Consider the following 19,110-nt stretch of genomic DNA (forward strand, 5'->3'; position numbering starts at 1 on the left):
GATTTTAGGCTAGGTATTGAGTTAAGAGGGTTTTTGTTTTGTTTTTGGTGGGAAAATTGATGTTTTCAGGTAGAGAGGCAAAGCATAGTCTGAAAAGTTTCAAACCATTGGGCATGGAGTCGAGGAGAATAATTACTGATGCGTTTTCTTGGTCACAAGAGAGGTATGGAGCAAGGTAACTGCGCAGGAAACAGTGTTTCAGGTTTTAAAGGATGGAGTGAATGCTAAGTAATGAGAGGCAGTTAAGAATCTCTCGGTCAGCTTAACAGAGGGAAGTAACATAGTTCTAGCTAGGGGCAGTAAAGAATCCCTAGATAATTGACACACACTGGTGAATCCAGGTAAATATGAGCCAGAAGGAATTCATATTCATTACCAATTCATTTAGAGGAAAGCATAAAGAAACAACAAAAATTGAGCATAGAGTGTATTTAAACAAGTTCTAGGTTAACCTTTCTTTCTGCTATCTAGATAATGGTAAACAATAAAACAGAGGTAAGAAGCACTTATTGTATCAGGCTGCAGCACAAGAATTCCATCTTCAGTCTCCAGAAAAACATTAACAACACATCAAACAGTCTGTTCTCAGAACTTTTAGCAATCTTCGATTACGGAAACAACTCAGGTATACAGTGCGAGTCTCTAGTGAAAATTCTCAATTGACCAACCCTTGAAACAATACAGTGGGTGGTATATATAGGAAAAACTCTTCAAAATTGCTTATTTACAGTTTGACCTAAACAGGTCTGAAATAAAGATGATTACTTTAACCTAATCCTATCCAAAAATAAATGCATAAAATATCTGGGGCTGCGCTGAGGGCCGCCGTATGGGGACTGAGTAAATGTGTTGTCCTCGGTGGCTTGGTGCAGTTGTCTCTGCAATAACTGTGCATGGGTCTCTGCTCCATTTTAGTTCGGTGGCCTTAAATGCTTCAACTGTGATTTGAGAGCCCGGATGGTCCTTCACCGCCTGATTTGACTTTATTGGAGGCCATTCAATGTTAACCTGCTTTGGGAACTGAAGGTTTCCATTAAACAATTTAACAGGTACACTTTGCTGCTTCTCTTTCCTCTGATACTCTTTGACAAATGAATCGGGTTGCTTCTCTCCTTCACTGTGGGTCAAATCAAAAAATTAATGGCCGCTGTTCGGTCTCCGTTTCCTCTAGAACTGTCTTCTGCTCCTTTTGGCATGCTTCGCGAAGAAAAACGGGTCATTCGGTGCCTTTCGGGCTTGCTGGGGGCTGCGTGATGAAAATATTCCCCATTTTGGCCTAATTTATCCAGCGAAAAACTGCCTCAGAAACTGATTCTGGGGCTCCAGAGTGCGATTTTCGCCCTTTGCGCCAAAATTGCTAATGACGTCAGCATGACGGACCTCGTACGACGGATGAGGTGGTAGGATGACGTCAGCATGATGACGTTAGAATGTACGGAGGTGACGTGGCAGTACGGCGGGTCTGATGATGTGGCAGGACACGTGGCAGGGACGTGGCAGGGTGACTCGGCGGTACAGTGGCAGGAGGCCACGTAGGCAGATGACGTCAGCGTTGACGTAGGGTGGAGGAGGGCGGTAAACGGTTTCGGGCGCACCGCCTTTGGACAGAGGTGGTTTTGGGGGAGGGGGCTCCGCCACAGCCCAGAAGGCAACGTGTGGCGGGAGTACGGCGGGAATACTGCCCATCTCCCGGACGTTAACCTTCGGGTGGCTCGGAGATGGGGAGACCCGCCCACCGTAGATCTGTGGGGCGGGCGATCTAATGGTTGGCGGCGAATGTGAAACGACGGAGGTATAAGGGCGGGGATCCGGGGAATATTCCCATTTTAATATGGGCGCTGGTGGGGGTTTAGACTTAGGAAAACGGGTTTATGGGTTTAATGAGCGCGGTTAATATATTTACACTTGGGACTTAGGGATAGGGGCGAAATATGGGTTTTTGAGGGTTTTAGGGCAAGGGGAGAGGTTGTTAGCATGAACAGGTGTCATCTAACTCCTGCTATGACTCGGATGAGCTAAAAACAGCCCCAGATAGACTGCTTTTTCCCTGACTTAGAAGAAATATGGCTATATTGCCAGGGAGGGGATATTTAATATTTTTGGGATTTATATACATAGTTTTAGTAGGGGAAGGGGATACAGATTAGGGATTTAGATAATACAGTCAACAGTTAATATGGAGATGACCAGAAAGCGCTAAGTTAAGGGTCCTTAGGCTAATTTTGGGGAAAAGAACTTGTAAAGAAATGAAATCCTCGAGCGAAGCAGACCTTCACCAAGGCAAATGACATGGAAAACGATGAATACTAAGAGGAATCAAGCAGATCTTGACCTCTTTGGGGAAATTAGTAAGTGACTTGGGGAATAAGAGGAAGGGGGAGTTAGTGATGTCCAGCTTGAGCTCCTCCAGATGAAAATTGCCTGCAACTGTGATTTGAACAAATATAAGACTTTAAAACACAAGATTGATCATGAATCATCATTTTTCAACCACGCAAGCTACCTACCCAGCCTACTTTCCTAACATGTTTTCTTCTTTTTGGGTGGGTGCACTTAGACTTGCAGACCCAGATTTACAATTTTTCTTTTGAATGTCTTCCTATCTAAATCTACACTTATTTCTTCCAAGGGCCTAGATTAAGCAGTTGGGTCCCTTTGATTCTCTACCTATCTACAAATCTGCCAAGATTAAACTGTTTGGTCAGATATTATCCTCTATATTCTAGAACAGGAAATTGAAACCTAGGGAGACCAAGATTACACTGTTTGGACCTCCCTTAAATGAAAACTCTTCAAAACTGGAACAACTCATCAAAATTGGAATACAGCAGTGCCATTTGGACTAGCACACTTCATATCATCTTGTGGAAATATGGAACACTGCAGCCTGCAAAGTATGACATATTTGGCATGTAAAAAATGTCAATCATGAAAAATGAACACCTGTTGCAACAGGAGGCTAACAGTGGCTCCACTTGGGGATGGCTTTTCCTTGTGAAAAGCTAAGAACAACAGGTCAGACTGCCTTGATCTTCTGTTTGTTGCTGTAGACTGGAAACACTTCTTTGTTCTGGCTGCTAAAAATGTGAAACTTTGGAATCTAAACCATTCTCTCCTCAACTGAGTTACTGTGAACTGTATAGCATCGTCTGCTTTCTTCTGCGTGCTTGATAATTATGTACAATGCTGCCGGAACATGCCTTTGACTGCAAATAGTTCTTTTCTACCATGAATTGCTTGTAATGTGACAATTTTCCTCTTGCTGTTTTGCTGGAATTGGTGTAGAGACAGAGCCTTTAAAACTGGAATACTTGCATTGGCTGTGTCTTCTAAAACTTTACTGCTACTTCTTAAACAGTGGGCCTGCTTATACAAAATGAAAACAGAGTGCTGATATATACAAATAAGACTGTACAGAAATATATACAAAGCTGCACTGTATCCCTTTAAAAGGGATCATGGTAATGTTTCAGCATATGGCCATTGACAGGGCCTTCTTCAGCAGAACTATCCTCTGCAGATTTAAGAAAATAAGTGTTGTTTCCCTGAACAGCAGAAATAACGAATGGACCTCTCTATAAAAAATCAAATTTTGCATGTTTGCCCTTGTCTTCTCTTCTTGAGTGCCATCTTAGAACTTTGTCACCAACATTGAAATCCTCAGCCTTAGCTCTCTTATCAAACATCTTTTTGAGCTTTTCTTGCAAAATTTGAGCTCTGTCATAAACTTGTTCTCTGGTTTGCTGAAGATGAATGGTCTGATTGATTATTCTCTGAATGTCATTTGGTTCAGCCTGAATCTCCTGTAACAACTTGATAGTAGGAATGCCCAGGGATGAAGGAAATCTGGCCTCCATGCCATACACCAGCTCATAAGGGCTCATCCCAATGGATCTTTTGCTCGAGAGTCTGTCTGCCCATAGGGCGTTCACCAGCTTTTTGTGCCAGTTCTTCTTATTTTCTTCTAGCACCTTCTTTATGATGTTGATGAGGCTCTTGTTAGATGATTCGGCTAAGCCATTACCTTGAGGGTAATAAGCTGTAGAGTGGCCCAGTGTGATATGAAACTTATGGCAGAACCTGATCATCTTTTTGGACTTAAAGGCAACGGCATTGTCACTGATGATTTTTTCGGGGCAGCCAAATCTAGAAAGGATATTGCACTCAAGGAATTGGATAATGATGGTATCATTGGCTTGCCTACATGGAATGGCTTCAACCCACTTAGTGAAATAGTTGGTGGCTGTTAGGATCCATTTGTGCTGGCCTGAGGAAGAGGGATGGATTTCCCTAATGAAGTCAAGATCCCATTGTTGAAAAGGTTGTTCGGTTGAGATGGGTTTAAGGGGCAGGGGTAACAGCTTTCTCTTGCCCTCAAAAACTTGGCATTTGTGACATGACATGGCAAACTTTTTACATCTGCAAAAAGAGAGGGCCAATAGAAACCAACCCTTAAAATTTTATCAGCAGTGGACTTCCAATATAGATGTCCTCCACAGTCACCTGCATGGAATTATTTCATGACATTGTTAGTTTCATTCATGGTTAAACAATTAAGCAATATACCTTCATGATTTCTCCAAAATAATGCACCATCTATAACACAAAACTTTAAAGCCTTCATTTTCAAAAATCTTTTCTTGGTCCTGGACAATCCTGGGGGAGCACACAAGTTTAACAATACAAAACATATATCAACGTACCATGGAGATTGCAAAAAGATTTCACTGATCTGTGGAGTCGCCAGCTCCGATTCATTGTCCAACTGGTTAATGTCTAAGGCTTGAAAATTTGTTTTGGACATCAGTTTAGCTAAACCTTGTCCCTTTATCAGCTTGGTTGGTTTTATCTCTATGTCATATTCAAGGATGTTTGCAATCCACTTGCCTCTTTTACCTTCTAATCCTTCTTGGGTCAATATGTCTTTTACAGCAGCGTGTGGGACATAGGCAATCACATGTGAATATAAAATGTACACTCTGAAATCCTTGATGGCCTTAACAAGTGCGTAGGCCTGTTTTTCCATGATTGGGTACTTCAAAGGGGCGTCTCTTAGAGCTCCGCTGAAAAATGCAATCGGTTTTTCAGCTCCTTGTTCATCCTTCTGTAAAAGGACGGTTGCTATCGTGTGATCAGATGCAAACGAAAATATGATAAAATCTTTGTCAAACTGTGGGCTGGTTAGGACAGGGGTTTGGGTTAAGGCAATTTTGATACTTTCAAATGCTTGCTTGGTTTCAAGAGACCATTTTACCTTGGCATCCTTCTTTAACATGTTGCTTAACAATCTTATCAACTTAGCTAGATTTGGAATAAATCTTCTTAAGAAGTTGATTTTCCCAAGGAATGCTTGTAGCTCTTTAATGTTTCTTGGAAATGGGATTTGGAGGATGGCTTGGATTCTTTCAGGGTCAATTTTGATCCCATCTTTTGATATGATGTGGCCAAGTAATTTGCCTTCTTCAAGGCCAAAGAGAGATTTCTTGGGATTCAAGGAAATGCCATATTTCCTACATGTCATGAATATTTGCCTAAGGTGCTTGAGGTGCTCTTCATCAGATTTGGAAAATGGGGTCAAGTCATCAAGGTAGACAACTAGGAAGTCATGTATTTCTTTGGAAAAAACAATATCCATTGCTCTTTGAAAGGTTGCACCAACGTTTTTAAGTTCGAATGGCATCTTGACATACTTAAATGTTCCCCACGGTGTGGTAAAGACTGTTTTGTCTTGGTCGTCTGGGTGAACAAGTATTTGGTTGAAACCTGAAAAACCATCTAGCAAAGAGATTCTAGATGACCCCACTACCCTTTGTAGGATGTGGTCCATTTTGGGCAAGGGATAGTGGTCTTTTAAGGAGACTTGGTTTAAATTTCTGAGATCTACACAAAGTCTGATTTCACCTGTCTTTTTTCTTATAGGAACAAGATTGGACACCCATTCAGAAAATCTGATGGGTGCTATTATGTCTGCTTCAAACATCCTCTTTACTTCCTTCTCAATAGGGGGAAGAAGCATAGGGTTAATTCTTCTAAGTTTCTGCTTGAAGGGTTTCTGGTTTGGTTTTAAGGGAATTGTGTGTTGGATCACCGAGGTGTCATAGGATTTCAAATCCTCATAACTCCAAGCAAATACATCTTGGAACTCTTTGAACAAATCAATGTACTTGGGCTTCTGATCAGGTGATAAATTTTTGGATAGTTTGATCATTTTTGGCTTCTCTGCTGTCCCAATGTTGTGTTCCTCTATATCAGTGTTTATGGGCTGCAATTTTGGCTTTTTGGGAACATCATTAGCATCAAACATGTCTTCTAGTGGGGTCAGGCCGGCAGGCAGAGAGTTATCTTTCAGCTCAATGATTCCTGCCTCTGTTTTGTCTACTTCTCCCAAGTGCATTTGTTTCAGCTGTTCTATGTTTTCTTTGTCAAAAATAGTTGGAATTAGGATTTGCTTTGCTGTGGCAGTGGTCACAGTTTGCTGATTTTCATTTGTTTGCTGTTCTGGATCTGTCATAGCATCCATGTCAATGTTAGTATTCGAAAACTCATGCTCAAGGGTAAGGAAATTATTAATCTGGGCATCATTTTCGAACACTTGCCAATCTTTAACGTTATTTGGAACAGCGGGCCTATGTTTTATTTCAGCTGTGAAGTGATAGTTTGGGTCAAAAGGAAGCTTGCATGTACTAGCAAAGGTGGCTAGACTGTGTGCATGAATATTGTGATTTCTGGAAATCTTGTCAAGCTTGAATTCAGTGAATGCATTGAGTATATTAGTGGCAGCAGTCCTATAGGCTCTCATTCTATTGTCATTGGTTACAAAATTACCTTTCATCTGTTGTATGATTAAATCAGTCTCCTAGGATAGACACTTTCGCAACTCCTATAGCTTTGAGCAGTTTAAGGCCTAAAAGCAGAGCCTCATACTCTGCCATGTTATTTGTGCATTTAAAGTTCAGTCTGTAGGCATGACCTTCCGCATGATTGTTATGTGTATTGTGAATCCAGACACCTGCCCCTGCTCCTAACTTGTTAACAGAGCCATCAAACTCTAAATACCATGTGATTTCCTGCTTGTGGTTGATGCCTAAAGTGTCCGTCAACTTAGGATTGGGCAGATTTGAAATTTCTGTTTGGGAAAGTTCTTTTGGTAAGCTGGTTGCATTAGCTGTTGTGACAGTCTCATGGGTGCATGTAACCGATTCTTCATTGATGTGTCCTTGTTGTTCTAGAGTCAAGGGTTCATTATCAATTGGAAAATTTGTATCATCATTAAACAAAATAAAGGAATCCATATCAGAGTGGATTGAGTAAATGGGAAAATTTTCAGGCTTGCTCTCACTACTTACCACATATTTCATGAGCGTTTCTCTATACAGTCTCTTTGGTTGCCCAAAGACTGAAATGGTGGCATAGGAAAGGTCTAATTGAAGGGATCCTTGGAGCTTCGCTCCCCATGATCTTGATAGGAGCATACTGTATTTTGGTGGAATGTCAGCAACCACCACATCCATGAGGATGGTATTATTTGGATATTGAACTAAGGAGACACACAAGTCTTTGATGAGGCCTAGACATTTCACTTGACTTGAGTCAAATGAGTACAAGTCTTTGTAAGGTCTTGTAACGTCAAGGTTTAGTTTTTCCATAACTGCTTTGGGCATAAGATTGTGCGAGGCACCTGAGTCAAACATAGCGTTGTGAAAAACTTTGTCATGTATATGCAAACTAACATAAAAGGGTGGGACAGGTCTGTTAGCGCTTGAAATTTCACCTCAGGCTGAGAAAGGTAAACCTCAAGGCAACATCAAACCACTTAGCCTCGTAGCTAGCCCTACGGGGAAGGAGAGGGCTCTCTCCGGTCTATCTCAGTAAAGATCTTCAATGGGCGAGATGACCAATAGGAAAACACTGATTTTAGGTTAGTAAACTGATCAAGAGGTTTAAATTTGGGATTTTTAGGTTTTTGGTGGAAAATTGGGGAATAGCAATTTTGGGTGCGGGGATTGGACACAGTTTCTGCAGGGGGTTCTTTGGGGCGAGGTAGGAAACAATATTGATGCCTTTGATTGAGGTGGATGGATGAGAATGACTGGTGAGGAGTTAAGGAGAGCAAGCAATAACCTTGAATTCCCCTTAAACAGTTGAAAACATGGATATTAAGCAAACTTAAAAGCAGAGCATGACAGTCATGAATTCTACTTTAACACTTCATTTGCCTAATTTGCAGAAGGAAAAGTAAGGAAATGATTCACATAACACACTTGAAAGTACAAAGGGAAACACATCATCAATACATGTGACCACAAGAATCCAAAAAAGGACTGCAAAACCCTGGTCTTCCTTTGCCAAAAATTGCAGAGATACAGTGAGTAATACAATAAGAGCTTCTCCCTCAAGAGTCCAACCATGAAAATGAGCAAGAAAGTACATAATATAGATGATCTAACCTATTTCCTTGCCTCCATGGGTCGAGCTCACTATCCTAGGAGCTGTTTCAACCACTTCTAAACTAAGCACTACAAACTAGGCAGTCAAAACAACTTGCCTCTATAAACTTGGAAACCAATTCATTCATTTAATATTTACCCTTTTCATGAATGAATCTTCTAGAAATGTTACATAAGAGTAAAAGTGTCTAAAAATTACCATAATTACATCAAAGAGAATCGTCATTCACCCCAAAAAGTCAAACTGAGTCAAATCTGCGTTTTCTGGGCTGTACAGTGCATTTTTGGAAAATTCTGCCTCACGGGTCGCGCGCCTTTGGAGCCATCTTTGGGGCACTTTCAGGTGGCCAAATTGGGCAAGAGTAGGCTTGTTGGAAAGGTATGTGAGTCTACTTTCCAACCCAACTATAATTTTTGAATTTGGAGTTCATTTTCCCTGTCAAAAATCAAATCTCCCAAGACTGTTTTCTGCAATTCAAAAAAGTGGCAGAAAATCATTTTTTGCTAGTTTTTTGACTTTCTGGAGGCCCAAAACTTCACCAAATCTCAAGTCCATCCATGAGCATATGTAACTTTGCATGAAAAATCTGGAAATGCTGATTTTTGGTCAAAAGGAGTTGCCATGATGAAGGGTCGCGCGGGGGGTGAGACCCATTAATGGGAAAAACCTGCAAATTGCCAAAAAAATGCCAAAATTCACCCAAAATTCTCAAAATTTCTTGGGATTTGTGCTGTGGCTAGGCTATTTAGTGCCTTTATCCTTGAGTGAAGCCTCAGCCAAGATACAGAGGGGATTTGGCCTCTTTCTCCGTTTTAGTGCCTCGGTCAACCGCCTTTGAAACATTTTCATCTTTGCCTTGCACACATGCATTCTTGCCCAGTAATGGTTCTTCATGTTCCTCAGCAATTTATTCTCTTGGTTGGCCTTAGCCAACAACCTCTCCAAGTGTGTATTTACCTGGATGAGCATGGACTCTCGGTCAGCGGGCAATGGGTCCCCGGGTCTTCTTCGGTTCAAGATTCGGTCACTACGAATCCTCCACAGCTCATCAAGTGCTTTCTCCTCCTCCAACTGTTTGTTGCGCTGCTCCAGGTATGTGATGGTCCATTGTGCACCCTCTAATCTCCTCTGCAAGGCATCATTTTCAGCTCTGAGATGCTGAATGACCTCCTTTGCCTCTTGGCTCGGAGAAATGGCCTCAAGATCAACAAGCTCAATATCTGGAACTCCTGATGGCCCCTCATCAATCTTGGGCTGCTTACCCCTCTGTGATGCCTGTGTTGCTGAAGAGAGCGAGGCCCCTTCCACATGATGTGGAGATAACACTCGCTAAGCTGATGATGAAGGCGAGGCCCCTTCCACCTGCTGTGGAGATAGTACTCGCCGAGCTGCTGCAAATAAGGCCCTCGGGCCTTTATGATAGGTAACCAGAGGTGACGAGCTGACATGTCTAGTGACAGGGATGTCATGCTGCTGGGATGGTCCTCCTTCCTCAAGAATAACCTCAGGATGTGGCGGTGATGGTGCTGTGAAAAGCTCACGAGAGATGAACTCCTCCCATGAGATGCCCTGCTGAGCCAACTGATGCAATACTACAAGCTGAATCAAACCATAATGGTACAGGCTCCTATACTGCTGTGCCGGGCTCTTCCTCTGCAACATGGGCACCATCCTTTGAATGTTCTGATAAAAGGAAACAGGGATGTTCATCATCCTCACTCGGGTGAAGTGCATCAGGAGGCGAATATGATATGAATATACCTGTGAAAATCTGCCCTCACAGGTAAAATAGTGCATGATGAGCCTCATCATGGGAGCATACTCGCTCCTGAGAAACCTGAATGGAAACACACCTGCCAAATGTCTCATGAATGGTGGCCGGACAAAAGGCTCAAAGTGAACACTATCCAGCATCTCGCGCTTATTCCACACCTCCCCAACATTAGGTATCCCTGTGGCATGTGAGATCACCTCGGGTGTCAGTGTAAAGTCCACCCCTGCAAGGTTGACATGTCCATCATGCAAGTGTAAAACAAATAGGCGAGCCAACTCTCTGTGGTGCTGAATCCGAGAGATCCTCTCACAAAACTCATAGCAAGACATATACTGGAAACATGTGACTGCCATAGGAAAGGCCTGTAACTCTGCTAAAGAGGGGGGCTCCTCTCGCTTATGATGTCCACCCTTTCCACCCTTATGAGGCCTCCTCAGTACCTCAATCTCTGAAGCTGATGACTGGTCATCACTTTGCTCATAAGTTTCGGTTTCTGACATTGTTTAAGGAGCAAAGTGGACAAACTGTACTGCTGTTCCTGCCTGTAAAAAGTTGATTTATATGCTGTTTCAAAGGGACAAGGAACATGAGGGAAATGTTAGGGGAGGGACATTTTTACAAGGAAAATGGGAAAACATGTATACAACAGGGAATTTAGGGAAATACACTGTAAACATCATTGCATATACATCATCAAATTCATATGTTTACATGGGCATAAGGAGAGGTAGGGTTAGGATGTGATTTTTTTATTTTTAAAGGGAAAGGGGTAGGGTTTATTTTCTTTACAAATTTAAAAAGGGAAATTGACATAGAAATATAGGGAAATGAAATGGGAATGAAGAGAATAATTACAAGGGGAAAAAAAATGAAACAACAATAAACCCTAGCATCTTTCTACAAATTTACATACAACCATATGGAGTGGTTTTTCTTGCACAATTTGATCATTAAAAATGCACTCATGATAGCTTTCAACTTAACCAACAACCATTTCCAAGCTTAGAGAACCTACCTCAAGCGATTTGATGATTTAGAGGGTGCTTGAGCAAATTTGAAATGAGTTGGGAGGAAGGTTGCTTGACGGGTCGCGCACCTCGCCCAACGGGTCGCGCGGGCCTGACGGGTCGCGCCCGTTGAAAATTTGAACTGCGGGAAGCCTCCTGACGGGTCGCGCCCCTCTGACGGGTCGCGTGCCTGGCCTGACGGGTCGCGCGCCTGTCTTGCTCCCAATTTCGACCAGTTTCGCCCAAATTCGCTTGGAAGCTCGCCCAATCTCTCTTGCAAGTGTTTTGGATGCACAATGATAGTAAAAGGAGGGAGATTGGGTCTTTATAATTTCCATTTGAATAAATTTCATGCTCAAACCCATTTTCTAATGTTTCTCTTTGACACTTTATAAAACTGACTTTTTTGGTTTCCTTTGTCTTGAAATTGACTCATTTAGTGCTTTTGCTTGATTCTTTTTGCAGGTAGATCATCTGAGGGATCTTGGCAAGGGGACCAGGGTAGCATACTGTCCACTGAAGTCTTTTGAAATTTCATCACTTTTTACAAACATTTGAAAAATGACCTTGGCTTTAAAAACAGAGTTTTTAAATCCAAGGTAAAAAATTAACTGTACAAGATAAAAGAGTTCGAATGAACATCTTTACAATCATCCCTCCGGCTTGCTGAGCACTTATTGACCTTCAAAACATGACCTTGTAGACATTTTTGACCAAAACCCTAGACCTAGGAAATTGACCTCAAGACAAGACAAGACAAGCTTTGAAAGAGCTTAATGACTGAAATGACCTGAGCCAGCAATGCCAACAGGGGAAAAATATACCAGCTCCTCCATCAGGGTTATGGCATGCCTAATGGGATGCAAAAATTGACACTGATGAGACACCTACATATGCTAATGCAAAGAGTTTTGATCGCTGATGGAGGGCTTAAGACCGACTCTAACATTGGCTCCAATGGGGATGGTAGCTCCTTGGAGGTGCCAAGAACCTTAGACCTCTGGGAGAGCAGACCCGTGCCTTTCAATCATTGGGCAATGGAGTCATTATTTCGGCAAACGACACAAGACTTTGACTCATTTATTGAATGATAACTTGACTGAAAACTGACTGAAACTTAACTAAAGCTTGACTCAAACCGACTCGATGGCAAACTGAAATAACTTGAAAAACTCACTCAACAGACCAAACACAAATGACTCATGACTGACTTAACTAAAACAAGAACCTACAAAGCTTATTGAGGGGCAGCAGTCCATCAAGATTTGAATCATGATGACAACCACCTGTGTTTCTTACAAAACAATATACCATCAAACTATTTCAAAATGCCAATGCAACCAATCAAGAAGATGGCTTCTTGACTGATTCTTCCTATCAGAACTTCTGGTCAATAGTACAGACCTATCACTGGGCATCCAAAAACATAGCTGACCATGATCTCCTTCATCACTGAACACAACAATAATCACTTTCACTGCTGGCTGTAACAAATCTGCCATTGGATCCTGGAAAACATGAAGACTTGACATTGCCACCTCCTGCTGAAAGAACAAGGTATCCTTTGCTTCAATTTCTGATCTGCCTTCATCATGTGCTTCAGAGAGAGTATGTTCCTTGTCCTCAAAAAATTCTGAACAAGTAGATGAGCAGATCTCCTCTTGAAAAAACATTTCAAAACATGAGACATATGAGGAAGAATCTGAAATGGAATCCTGAATGGTCTGATCTTTTGCAGTTTGAATATATGGTAAGTCATCCTCATATGATATGATAGCCAGATTATCATCTTTGTGAAGGAAAACATTATCTATTTGCTGATCTACAAGACAATAATCTTTTTCAACAGAGGAAGAAGTTTTCCCAACACTTTCCTGACTATGTGTGCACTGCAAATCTGCTGTAGCTTGGGCTGTAAGAAGACCTTTCAAGAGCTGATCTATCTCCTCTTCAGACAAAGGAGACAATGCCTTTTGTTTTCTTCTGCTTGAACAGTAATTATCTTCATACGATAGGGCACTCAAACTATCATTTATTACTGAGCTATTGAAAGGAGATTCATCACTTACTTGCACAAAGATCTCACCTTGTTGTTCATGAGCTGACTGAATGACCTCCTCATGAAGATCTAGTTCCGGTGAGGTGGGAGCACTTAGATTTGTAACTTCGTTTTCTTCATGCCAGCTGATCTCAACAGTCGAGTTCTTCTTTATAGGATTCAACACAAGGTATTGTTGGTCACCATGATCTGAATTTTGATCTGAAATAGCTGAGTTGACTGTATTACATTCTAAAATTGAATCTTGGCTACCCTGCACACTGTCTTCTTTTGTGGGCAGATCTGAAACAAGCTCTTCTCTTTCATCAATTACAACCATATGGCCATCTTCAACCTGCTGATCTTGACAAGTATCCTCTAAGATTTCTATGTGCTGCTGAAACAGCTTTTCATACAGGGCTTCCATGATCTCTTCATCCATGAAATTATCATCTTCATAAAACTTCTCAAGGCTTTCAATAAAACTATAGGCATGCTTGCAACAGTCTTGAACTAGATTTAATGATGGATAAGAGTCCTTATATCGTTCAATGAACATAGCATGAAAATCCTTTAAACAGTAAATACAAGCAGGCGACAAACTTTCATACCATGATTGGGCTTTACCTTCTAGAGTGGCCAAGAATATCTTCATCAAACAATCTTCAGGAAATTCCACCTTCAATTTGCGAATATGCATATGAAATCTAACTAGATGTAAAGCATCATCCTTCTTACCATCATCATTAAATATAGGCAGATTCCTTGACCAATCTACCTTGGGAATTTTATTTGGAAAACCTGGAATGTGATCTCGGCTCAAGGGAGCGTATCTTCTTGCGATCCGATCCATCTTGAAAAGCTCAAAGCTACTGATCTCCCTATAGTGAAGTCACCATGAAGCATTGATCTCTGGATTTTCAGTGATGGAGTCGCCAGTGAATGATTTCAGCCTTGCAAGTGTCTGATCGTTGTTCACCATCAACAATCAGATCTGAACTTGATACATGTACTGGGGTAAAATGCGAATGAAGTGCTGTATTCACAAGCTCACGGAGATTGACTGAAGCAATGTTTATCTACTAACGCTGATGTAAAACAAGAGCGTTTTCGAAGGCTACCTGGCATAACTTCAGGCTCCGTCTAAGACTTATGAAACAAACACATCAATCAACAGACAAGTTGTTCTCCCCAGTATGGTCGCCAGTATGTTAGCGCTTGAAATTTCACCTCAGGCTGAGAAAGGTAAACCTCAAGGCAACATCAAACCATTTAGCCTCGTAGCTATCCCTACGGGGCAGGAGAAGGCTCTCTCCGGTCTATCTCGGTAAAATCTTCAATAGATGAGATGACCAATAAGGTAACACTGATATTAGGCTAGTAAACTGATCAAAAGGGTTGATTTGGGGTTTTTTGGGTTTTTGGTGGCAAATTGAGGAGAGGGCAATTTTGGGTGCGGGGATTGGACACAGTTTTTGCAGGGGGTTCTTTGGGGCGAGGTAGGAGACAGTATTGATGCTTTTGATTGAGGTGGATGGTCAGGAATGAAAGGTGAGGAGCTAAAGAGAGCAAACAATCACTTTGAATTCTCTTTAGACAGTAGAAAACATTGAAATTAAACAAACTTAAAAGCAGAGCATGGCAGGCATGAATTCTTACTTTAACACTTCATTTGTTTAATTTGCAGAAGTAAAAGAAAGGAAATGAATCACATAACAATCTTACAAGTACATTGAGAAACACACCATCAACACATGAGTCCACAAGAATCCCAAAGAGGACTGCAAAACCCTGGTCTTCCTTAGCCAAAAATTGCAGAGATACAGTGAATAATACAATGATAGCTTATCCCTCAAGAGTCCAACCATGAAAATGAGCAAGAAAGTACATAATATAGATGATCTAACCTCTTTCCCTGCCTCCATGGGTCGATCTCACTATCCTAGGAGCTGTTTCAACCACTTCTAAACTAAGCACTACAAACTAGGCAGTCAAAACAACTTGCCTCTATAAACTTGGAAACCAATTCATTCATTTAATATTTACCCTTTTCATGAATGAATCTTCTAGAAATGTTACATAAGAGTAAAAGTGTCTAAAAAGTACCATAATTACATCAAAGAGAATCATCATTCACCCCAAAAAGTCAAACTGAGTCAAATCTGCGTTTTTTGGGCTGTACAGTGCATTTTTGGAAAATTCTGCCTGACGGGTCGCGCGCCCCTGCCTGATGGGTCGCGCGCTTTTGGAGCCATCTTTGGGGCACTTGCAGGTGGCCAAATTGGGCAAGAGTAGGCTTGTTGGAAAGGTCTGTGAGTCGACTTTCCAACCCAACTAGAATTTTTGAATTTGGAGTTCATTTGCCCTGTCAAAAATCAAATCTCCCAAGGCTGCTTTCTGCAATTCAAAAAAGTGGCAGAAAGTCATTTTTTGCTAGTTTTTTGACTTTCTGGAGGCCCAAAGCTTCACCAAATATCAAGTCCATCCATGAGCATATGTAACTTTGCATGAAAAATCTGGAAATGCTAAGTTTTGGTCAAAAGGAGTTGCCATGATGAAGGGTCGCGCGGGGGGTGAGACCCGTTAATGGGAAAAACCTGCAAATTGCCAAAAAAATGCCAAAATTCACCCAAAATTCTCAAAATTTCTTGAGATTTGTGCTGTGGCTAGGCTATTTAGTGCCTTGATCCTTGAGTGAAGTCTCAGCTAAGATACGGAGGGGATTTGGCCTCTTTCTCCGTTTTAGTGCCTCGGTCAACCGCCTTTGAAACATTTTCATCTTTGCCTTGCACACATGCATTCTTGCCCAGTAATGGTTCTTCATGTTCCTCAGCAATTTATTCTCTTGGTTGGCCTTAGCCAACAACCTCTCCAAGTGTGTATTTACCTGGATGAGCATGGACTTTCGGTTAGCGGGCAATGGGTCACCGGGTCTTCTTCGGTTCAAGATTCGGTCACTACGAATCCTCCACAACTCATCAAGTGCTTTCTCCTCCTCCAACTGTTTGTTGCGCTGCTCCAGGTATGTGATGGTCCATTGTGCACCCTCTAATCTCCTCTGCAAGGCATCATTTTCAGCTCTGAGATGCTGAATGACCTCCTTTGCCTCTTGGCTCGGAGAAATGGCCTCAAGATCAACAAGCTCAATATCTGGAACTCCTGATGGCCCCTCATCAATCTTGGGCTGCTTGCCCCTCTGTGCTGCCTGTGGTGCTGAAGAGAGCGAGGCCCCTTCCACCTGATGTGGAGATAACACTCGCTGAGCTGATGATGAAGGCGAGACCCCTTCCACCTGCTGTGGAGATAGTACTCGCCGAGCTGCTGCAAATAAGGCCCTCGGGCCTTTCTGATAGGTAACCAGAGGTGAGGAGCTGACATGTCTAGTGACAGGGATGTCATGCTGCTGGGATGGTCCTCCTTCCTCATGAATAACCTCAGGATGTGGCGGTGATGGTGTTGTGAAAAGCTCACGAGAGATGAACTCCTCCCATGAGATGCCCTGCTGAGCCAACTGATGCAATACTACAAGCTGAATCAAACCATAATGGTACAAGCTCCTATACTACTGTGCCGGGCTCTTCCTCTGCAACATGGGCACCATCCTCTGAATGTTCTGATAAAAGAAAACAAGGATGTTCATCATCCTCACTCAGGTGAAGTGCATCAGGAGGCGAATATGATATGAATATACCTGTGAAAATCTGCCCTCATAGGTAAAATAGTGCATGATGAGCCTCATCATGGGAGCATACTCGCTCCTGAGAAACCTGAATGGAAACACACCTGCCAAATGTCTCATGAATGGTGGCCGGACAAAAGGCTCAAAGTGAACACTATCCAGCATCTTGTGCTTATTCCACACCTCCCCAACATTAGGTATCCCTGTGGCATGTGAGATCACCTCGGGTGTCAGTGTAAAGTCCACCCCTGCAAGGTTGACATGTCCATCATGCAAGTGTAAAACAAATAGGCGAGCCAACTCTCTGTGGTGCTGAATCCGAGAGATCCTCTCACAAAACTCATAGCAAGACATATACTGGAAACATGTGACTGCCATAGGAAAGGCCTGTAACTCTGCTAAAGAGGTGGGCTCCTCTCGCTTATGATGTCCACCCTTTCCACCCTTATGAGGCCTCCTCAGTACCTCAATCTCTGAAGCTGATGACTGGTCATCACTTTGCTCATAAGTTTCGGTTTCTGACATTGTTTAAGGAGAAAAGTGGACAAACTGTACTGCTGTTCCTGCCTGTAAAAAGTTGATTTATATGTTGTTTCAAAGGGACAAGGAACATGAGGGAAATGTTAGGGGAGGGACATTTTTACAAGGAAAATGGGAAAACATGTATACAACAGGGAATTTAGGGAAATACACTGTAAACATCATTGCATATACATCATCAAATTCATATGTTTACATGGGCATAAGGAGAGGTAGGGTTAGGATGTGATTTTTTTATTTTTAAAGGGAAAGGGGTAGGGTTTATTTTCTTTACAAATTTAAAAAGGGAAATTGACATAGAAATATAGGGAAAATGAAATGGGAATGAAGAGAATAATTACAAGGGGAAAAACAATGAAACAACAATAAACCCTAGCATCTTTCTACAAATTTACATACAACCATATGGAGTGGTTTTTTCTTGCACAATTTGATCATTAAAAACACACTCATGATAGCTTTCAACTTAACCAGCGACCATTTCCAAGCTTAGAGAACCTACCTCAAGCGATTTGATGATTTAGAGGGTGCTTGAGCAAATTTGAAATGAGTTGGGAGGAAGGTTGCTTGACGGGTCGCGCACCTCGCCCAACGGGTCGCGCCCGTTGAAAATTTGAACTGCGGGAAGCCTCCTGACGGGTCGCGCCCCTCTGACGGGTCGCGTGCCTGGCCTGACGGGTCGCGCGCCTGTCTTGCTCCCAATTTCGACCAGTTTCGCCCAAATTCACTTGGAAGCTCGCCCAATCTCTCTTGCAAGTGTTTTGTATGCACAATGATAGTAAAAGGAGGGAGATTGGGTCTTTATAATTTCCATTTGAATAAATTTCATGCTCAAACCCATTTTCTAATGTTTCTCTTTGACACTTTATAAAACTGACTTTTTTGGTTTCCTTTGTCCTGAAATTGACTCATTTAGTGCTTTTTCTTGATTCTTTTTGCAGGTAGATCATCTGAGGGATCTTGGCAAGGGGACCAGGGTAGCATACTGTCCACTGAAGTCTTTTGAAATTTCATCACTTTTTACAAACATTTGAAAAATGACCTTGGCTTTAAAAACAGAGTTTTTAAATCCAAGGTAAAAAATTAACTGTACAAGATAAAAGAGTTCGAATGAACATATTTACAATAATCCCTCTGGCTTGCTGAGCACTTATTGACCTTCAAAACATGACCTTGTAGACATTTTTGACCAAAACCCTAGACCTAGGAAATTGACCTCAAGACAAGACAAGACAAGCTTTGAAAGAGCTTAATGACTGAAATGACCTGAGCCAGCAATGCCAAGAGGGGAAAAATATACCAGCTCCTCCATCAGGGTTATGGCATGCCTAATGGGATGCAAAAATTGACACTGATGAGACACCTACATATGCTAATGCAAAGAGTTTTGATCGCTGATGGAGGGCTTAAGACCGACTCTAACAAGGTCCATGTGTTGATTTTCCATTAACTTCTGGGCCAAACAGCAGCTCTGGGGTGTCATCTAAAACATTTACATCATCCCTAACCTTTGGCATTTGAAGTGATCTTTGAATTTGTTGTCTATACGCATCGTGTTTGGCCAGTTCTGAGAGGGGAATGGATATCTTCAACTTAGCTATTTCTGCCTCTAAATTAAATGGCT

This window comes from Pinus tabuliformis, chromosome 6, assembly GCF_031772625.1.
Source record: "Pinus tabuliformis cultivar Carrire ecotype Pingquan chromosome 6, CPIR1, whole genome shotgun sequence".
NCBI lineage: Eukaryota > Viridiplantae > Streptophyta > Pinopsida > Pinales > Pinaceae > Pinus > Pinus tabuliformis.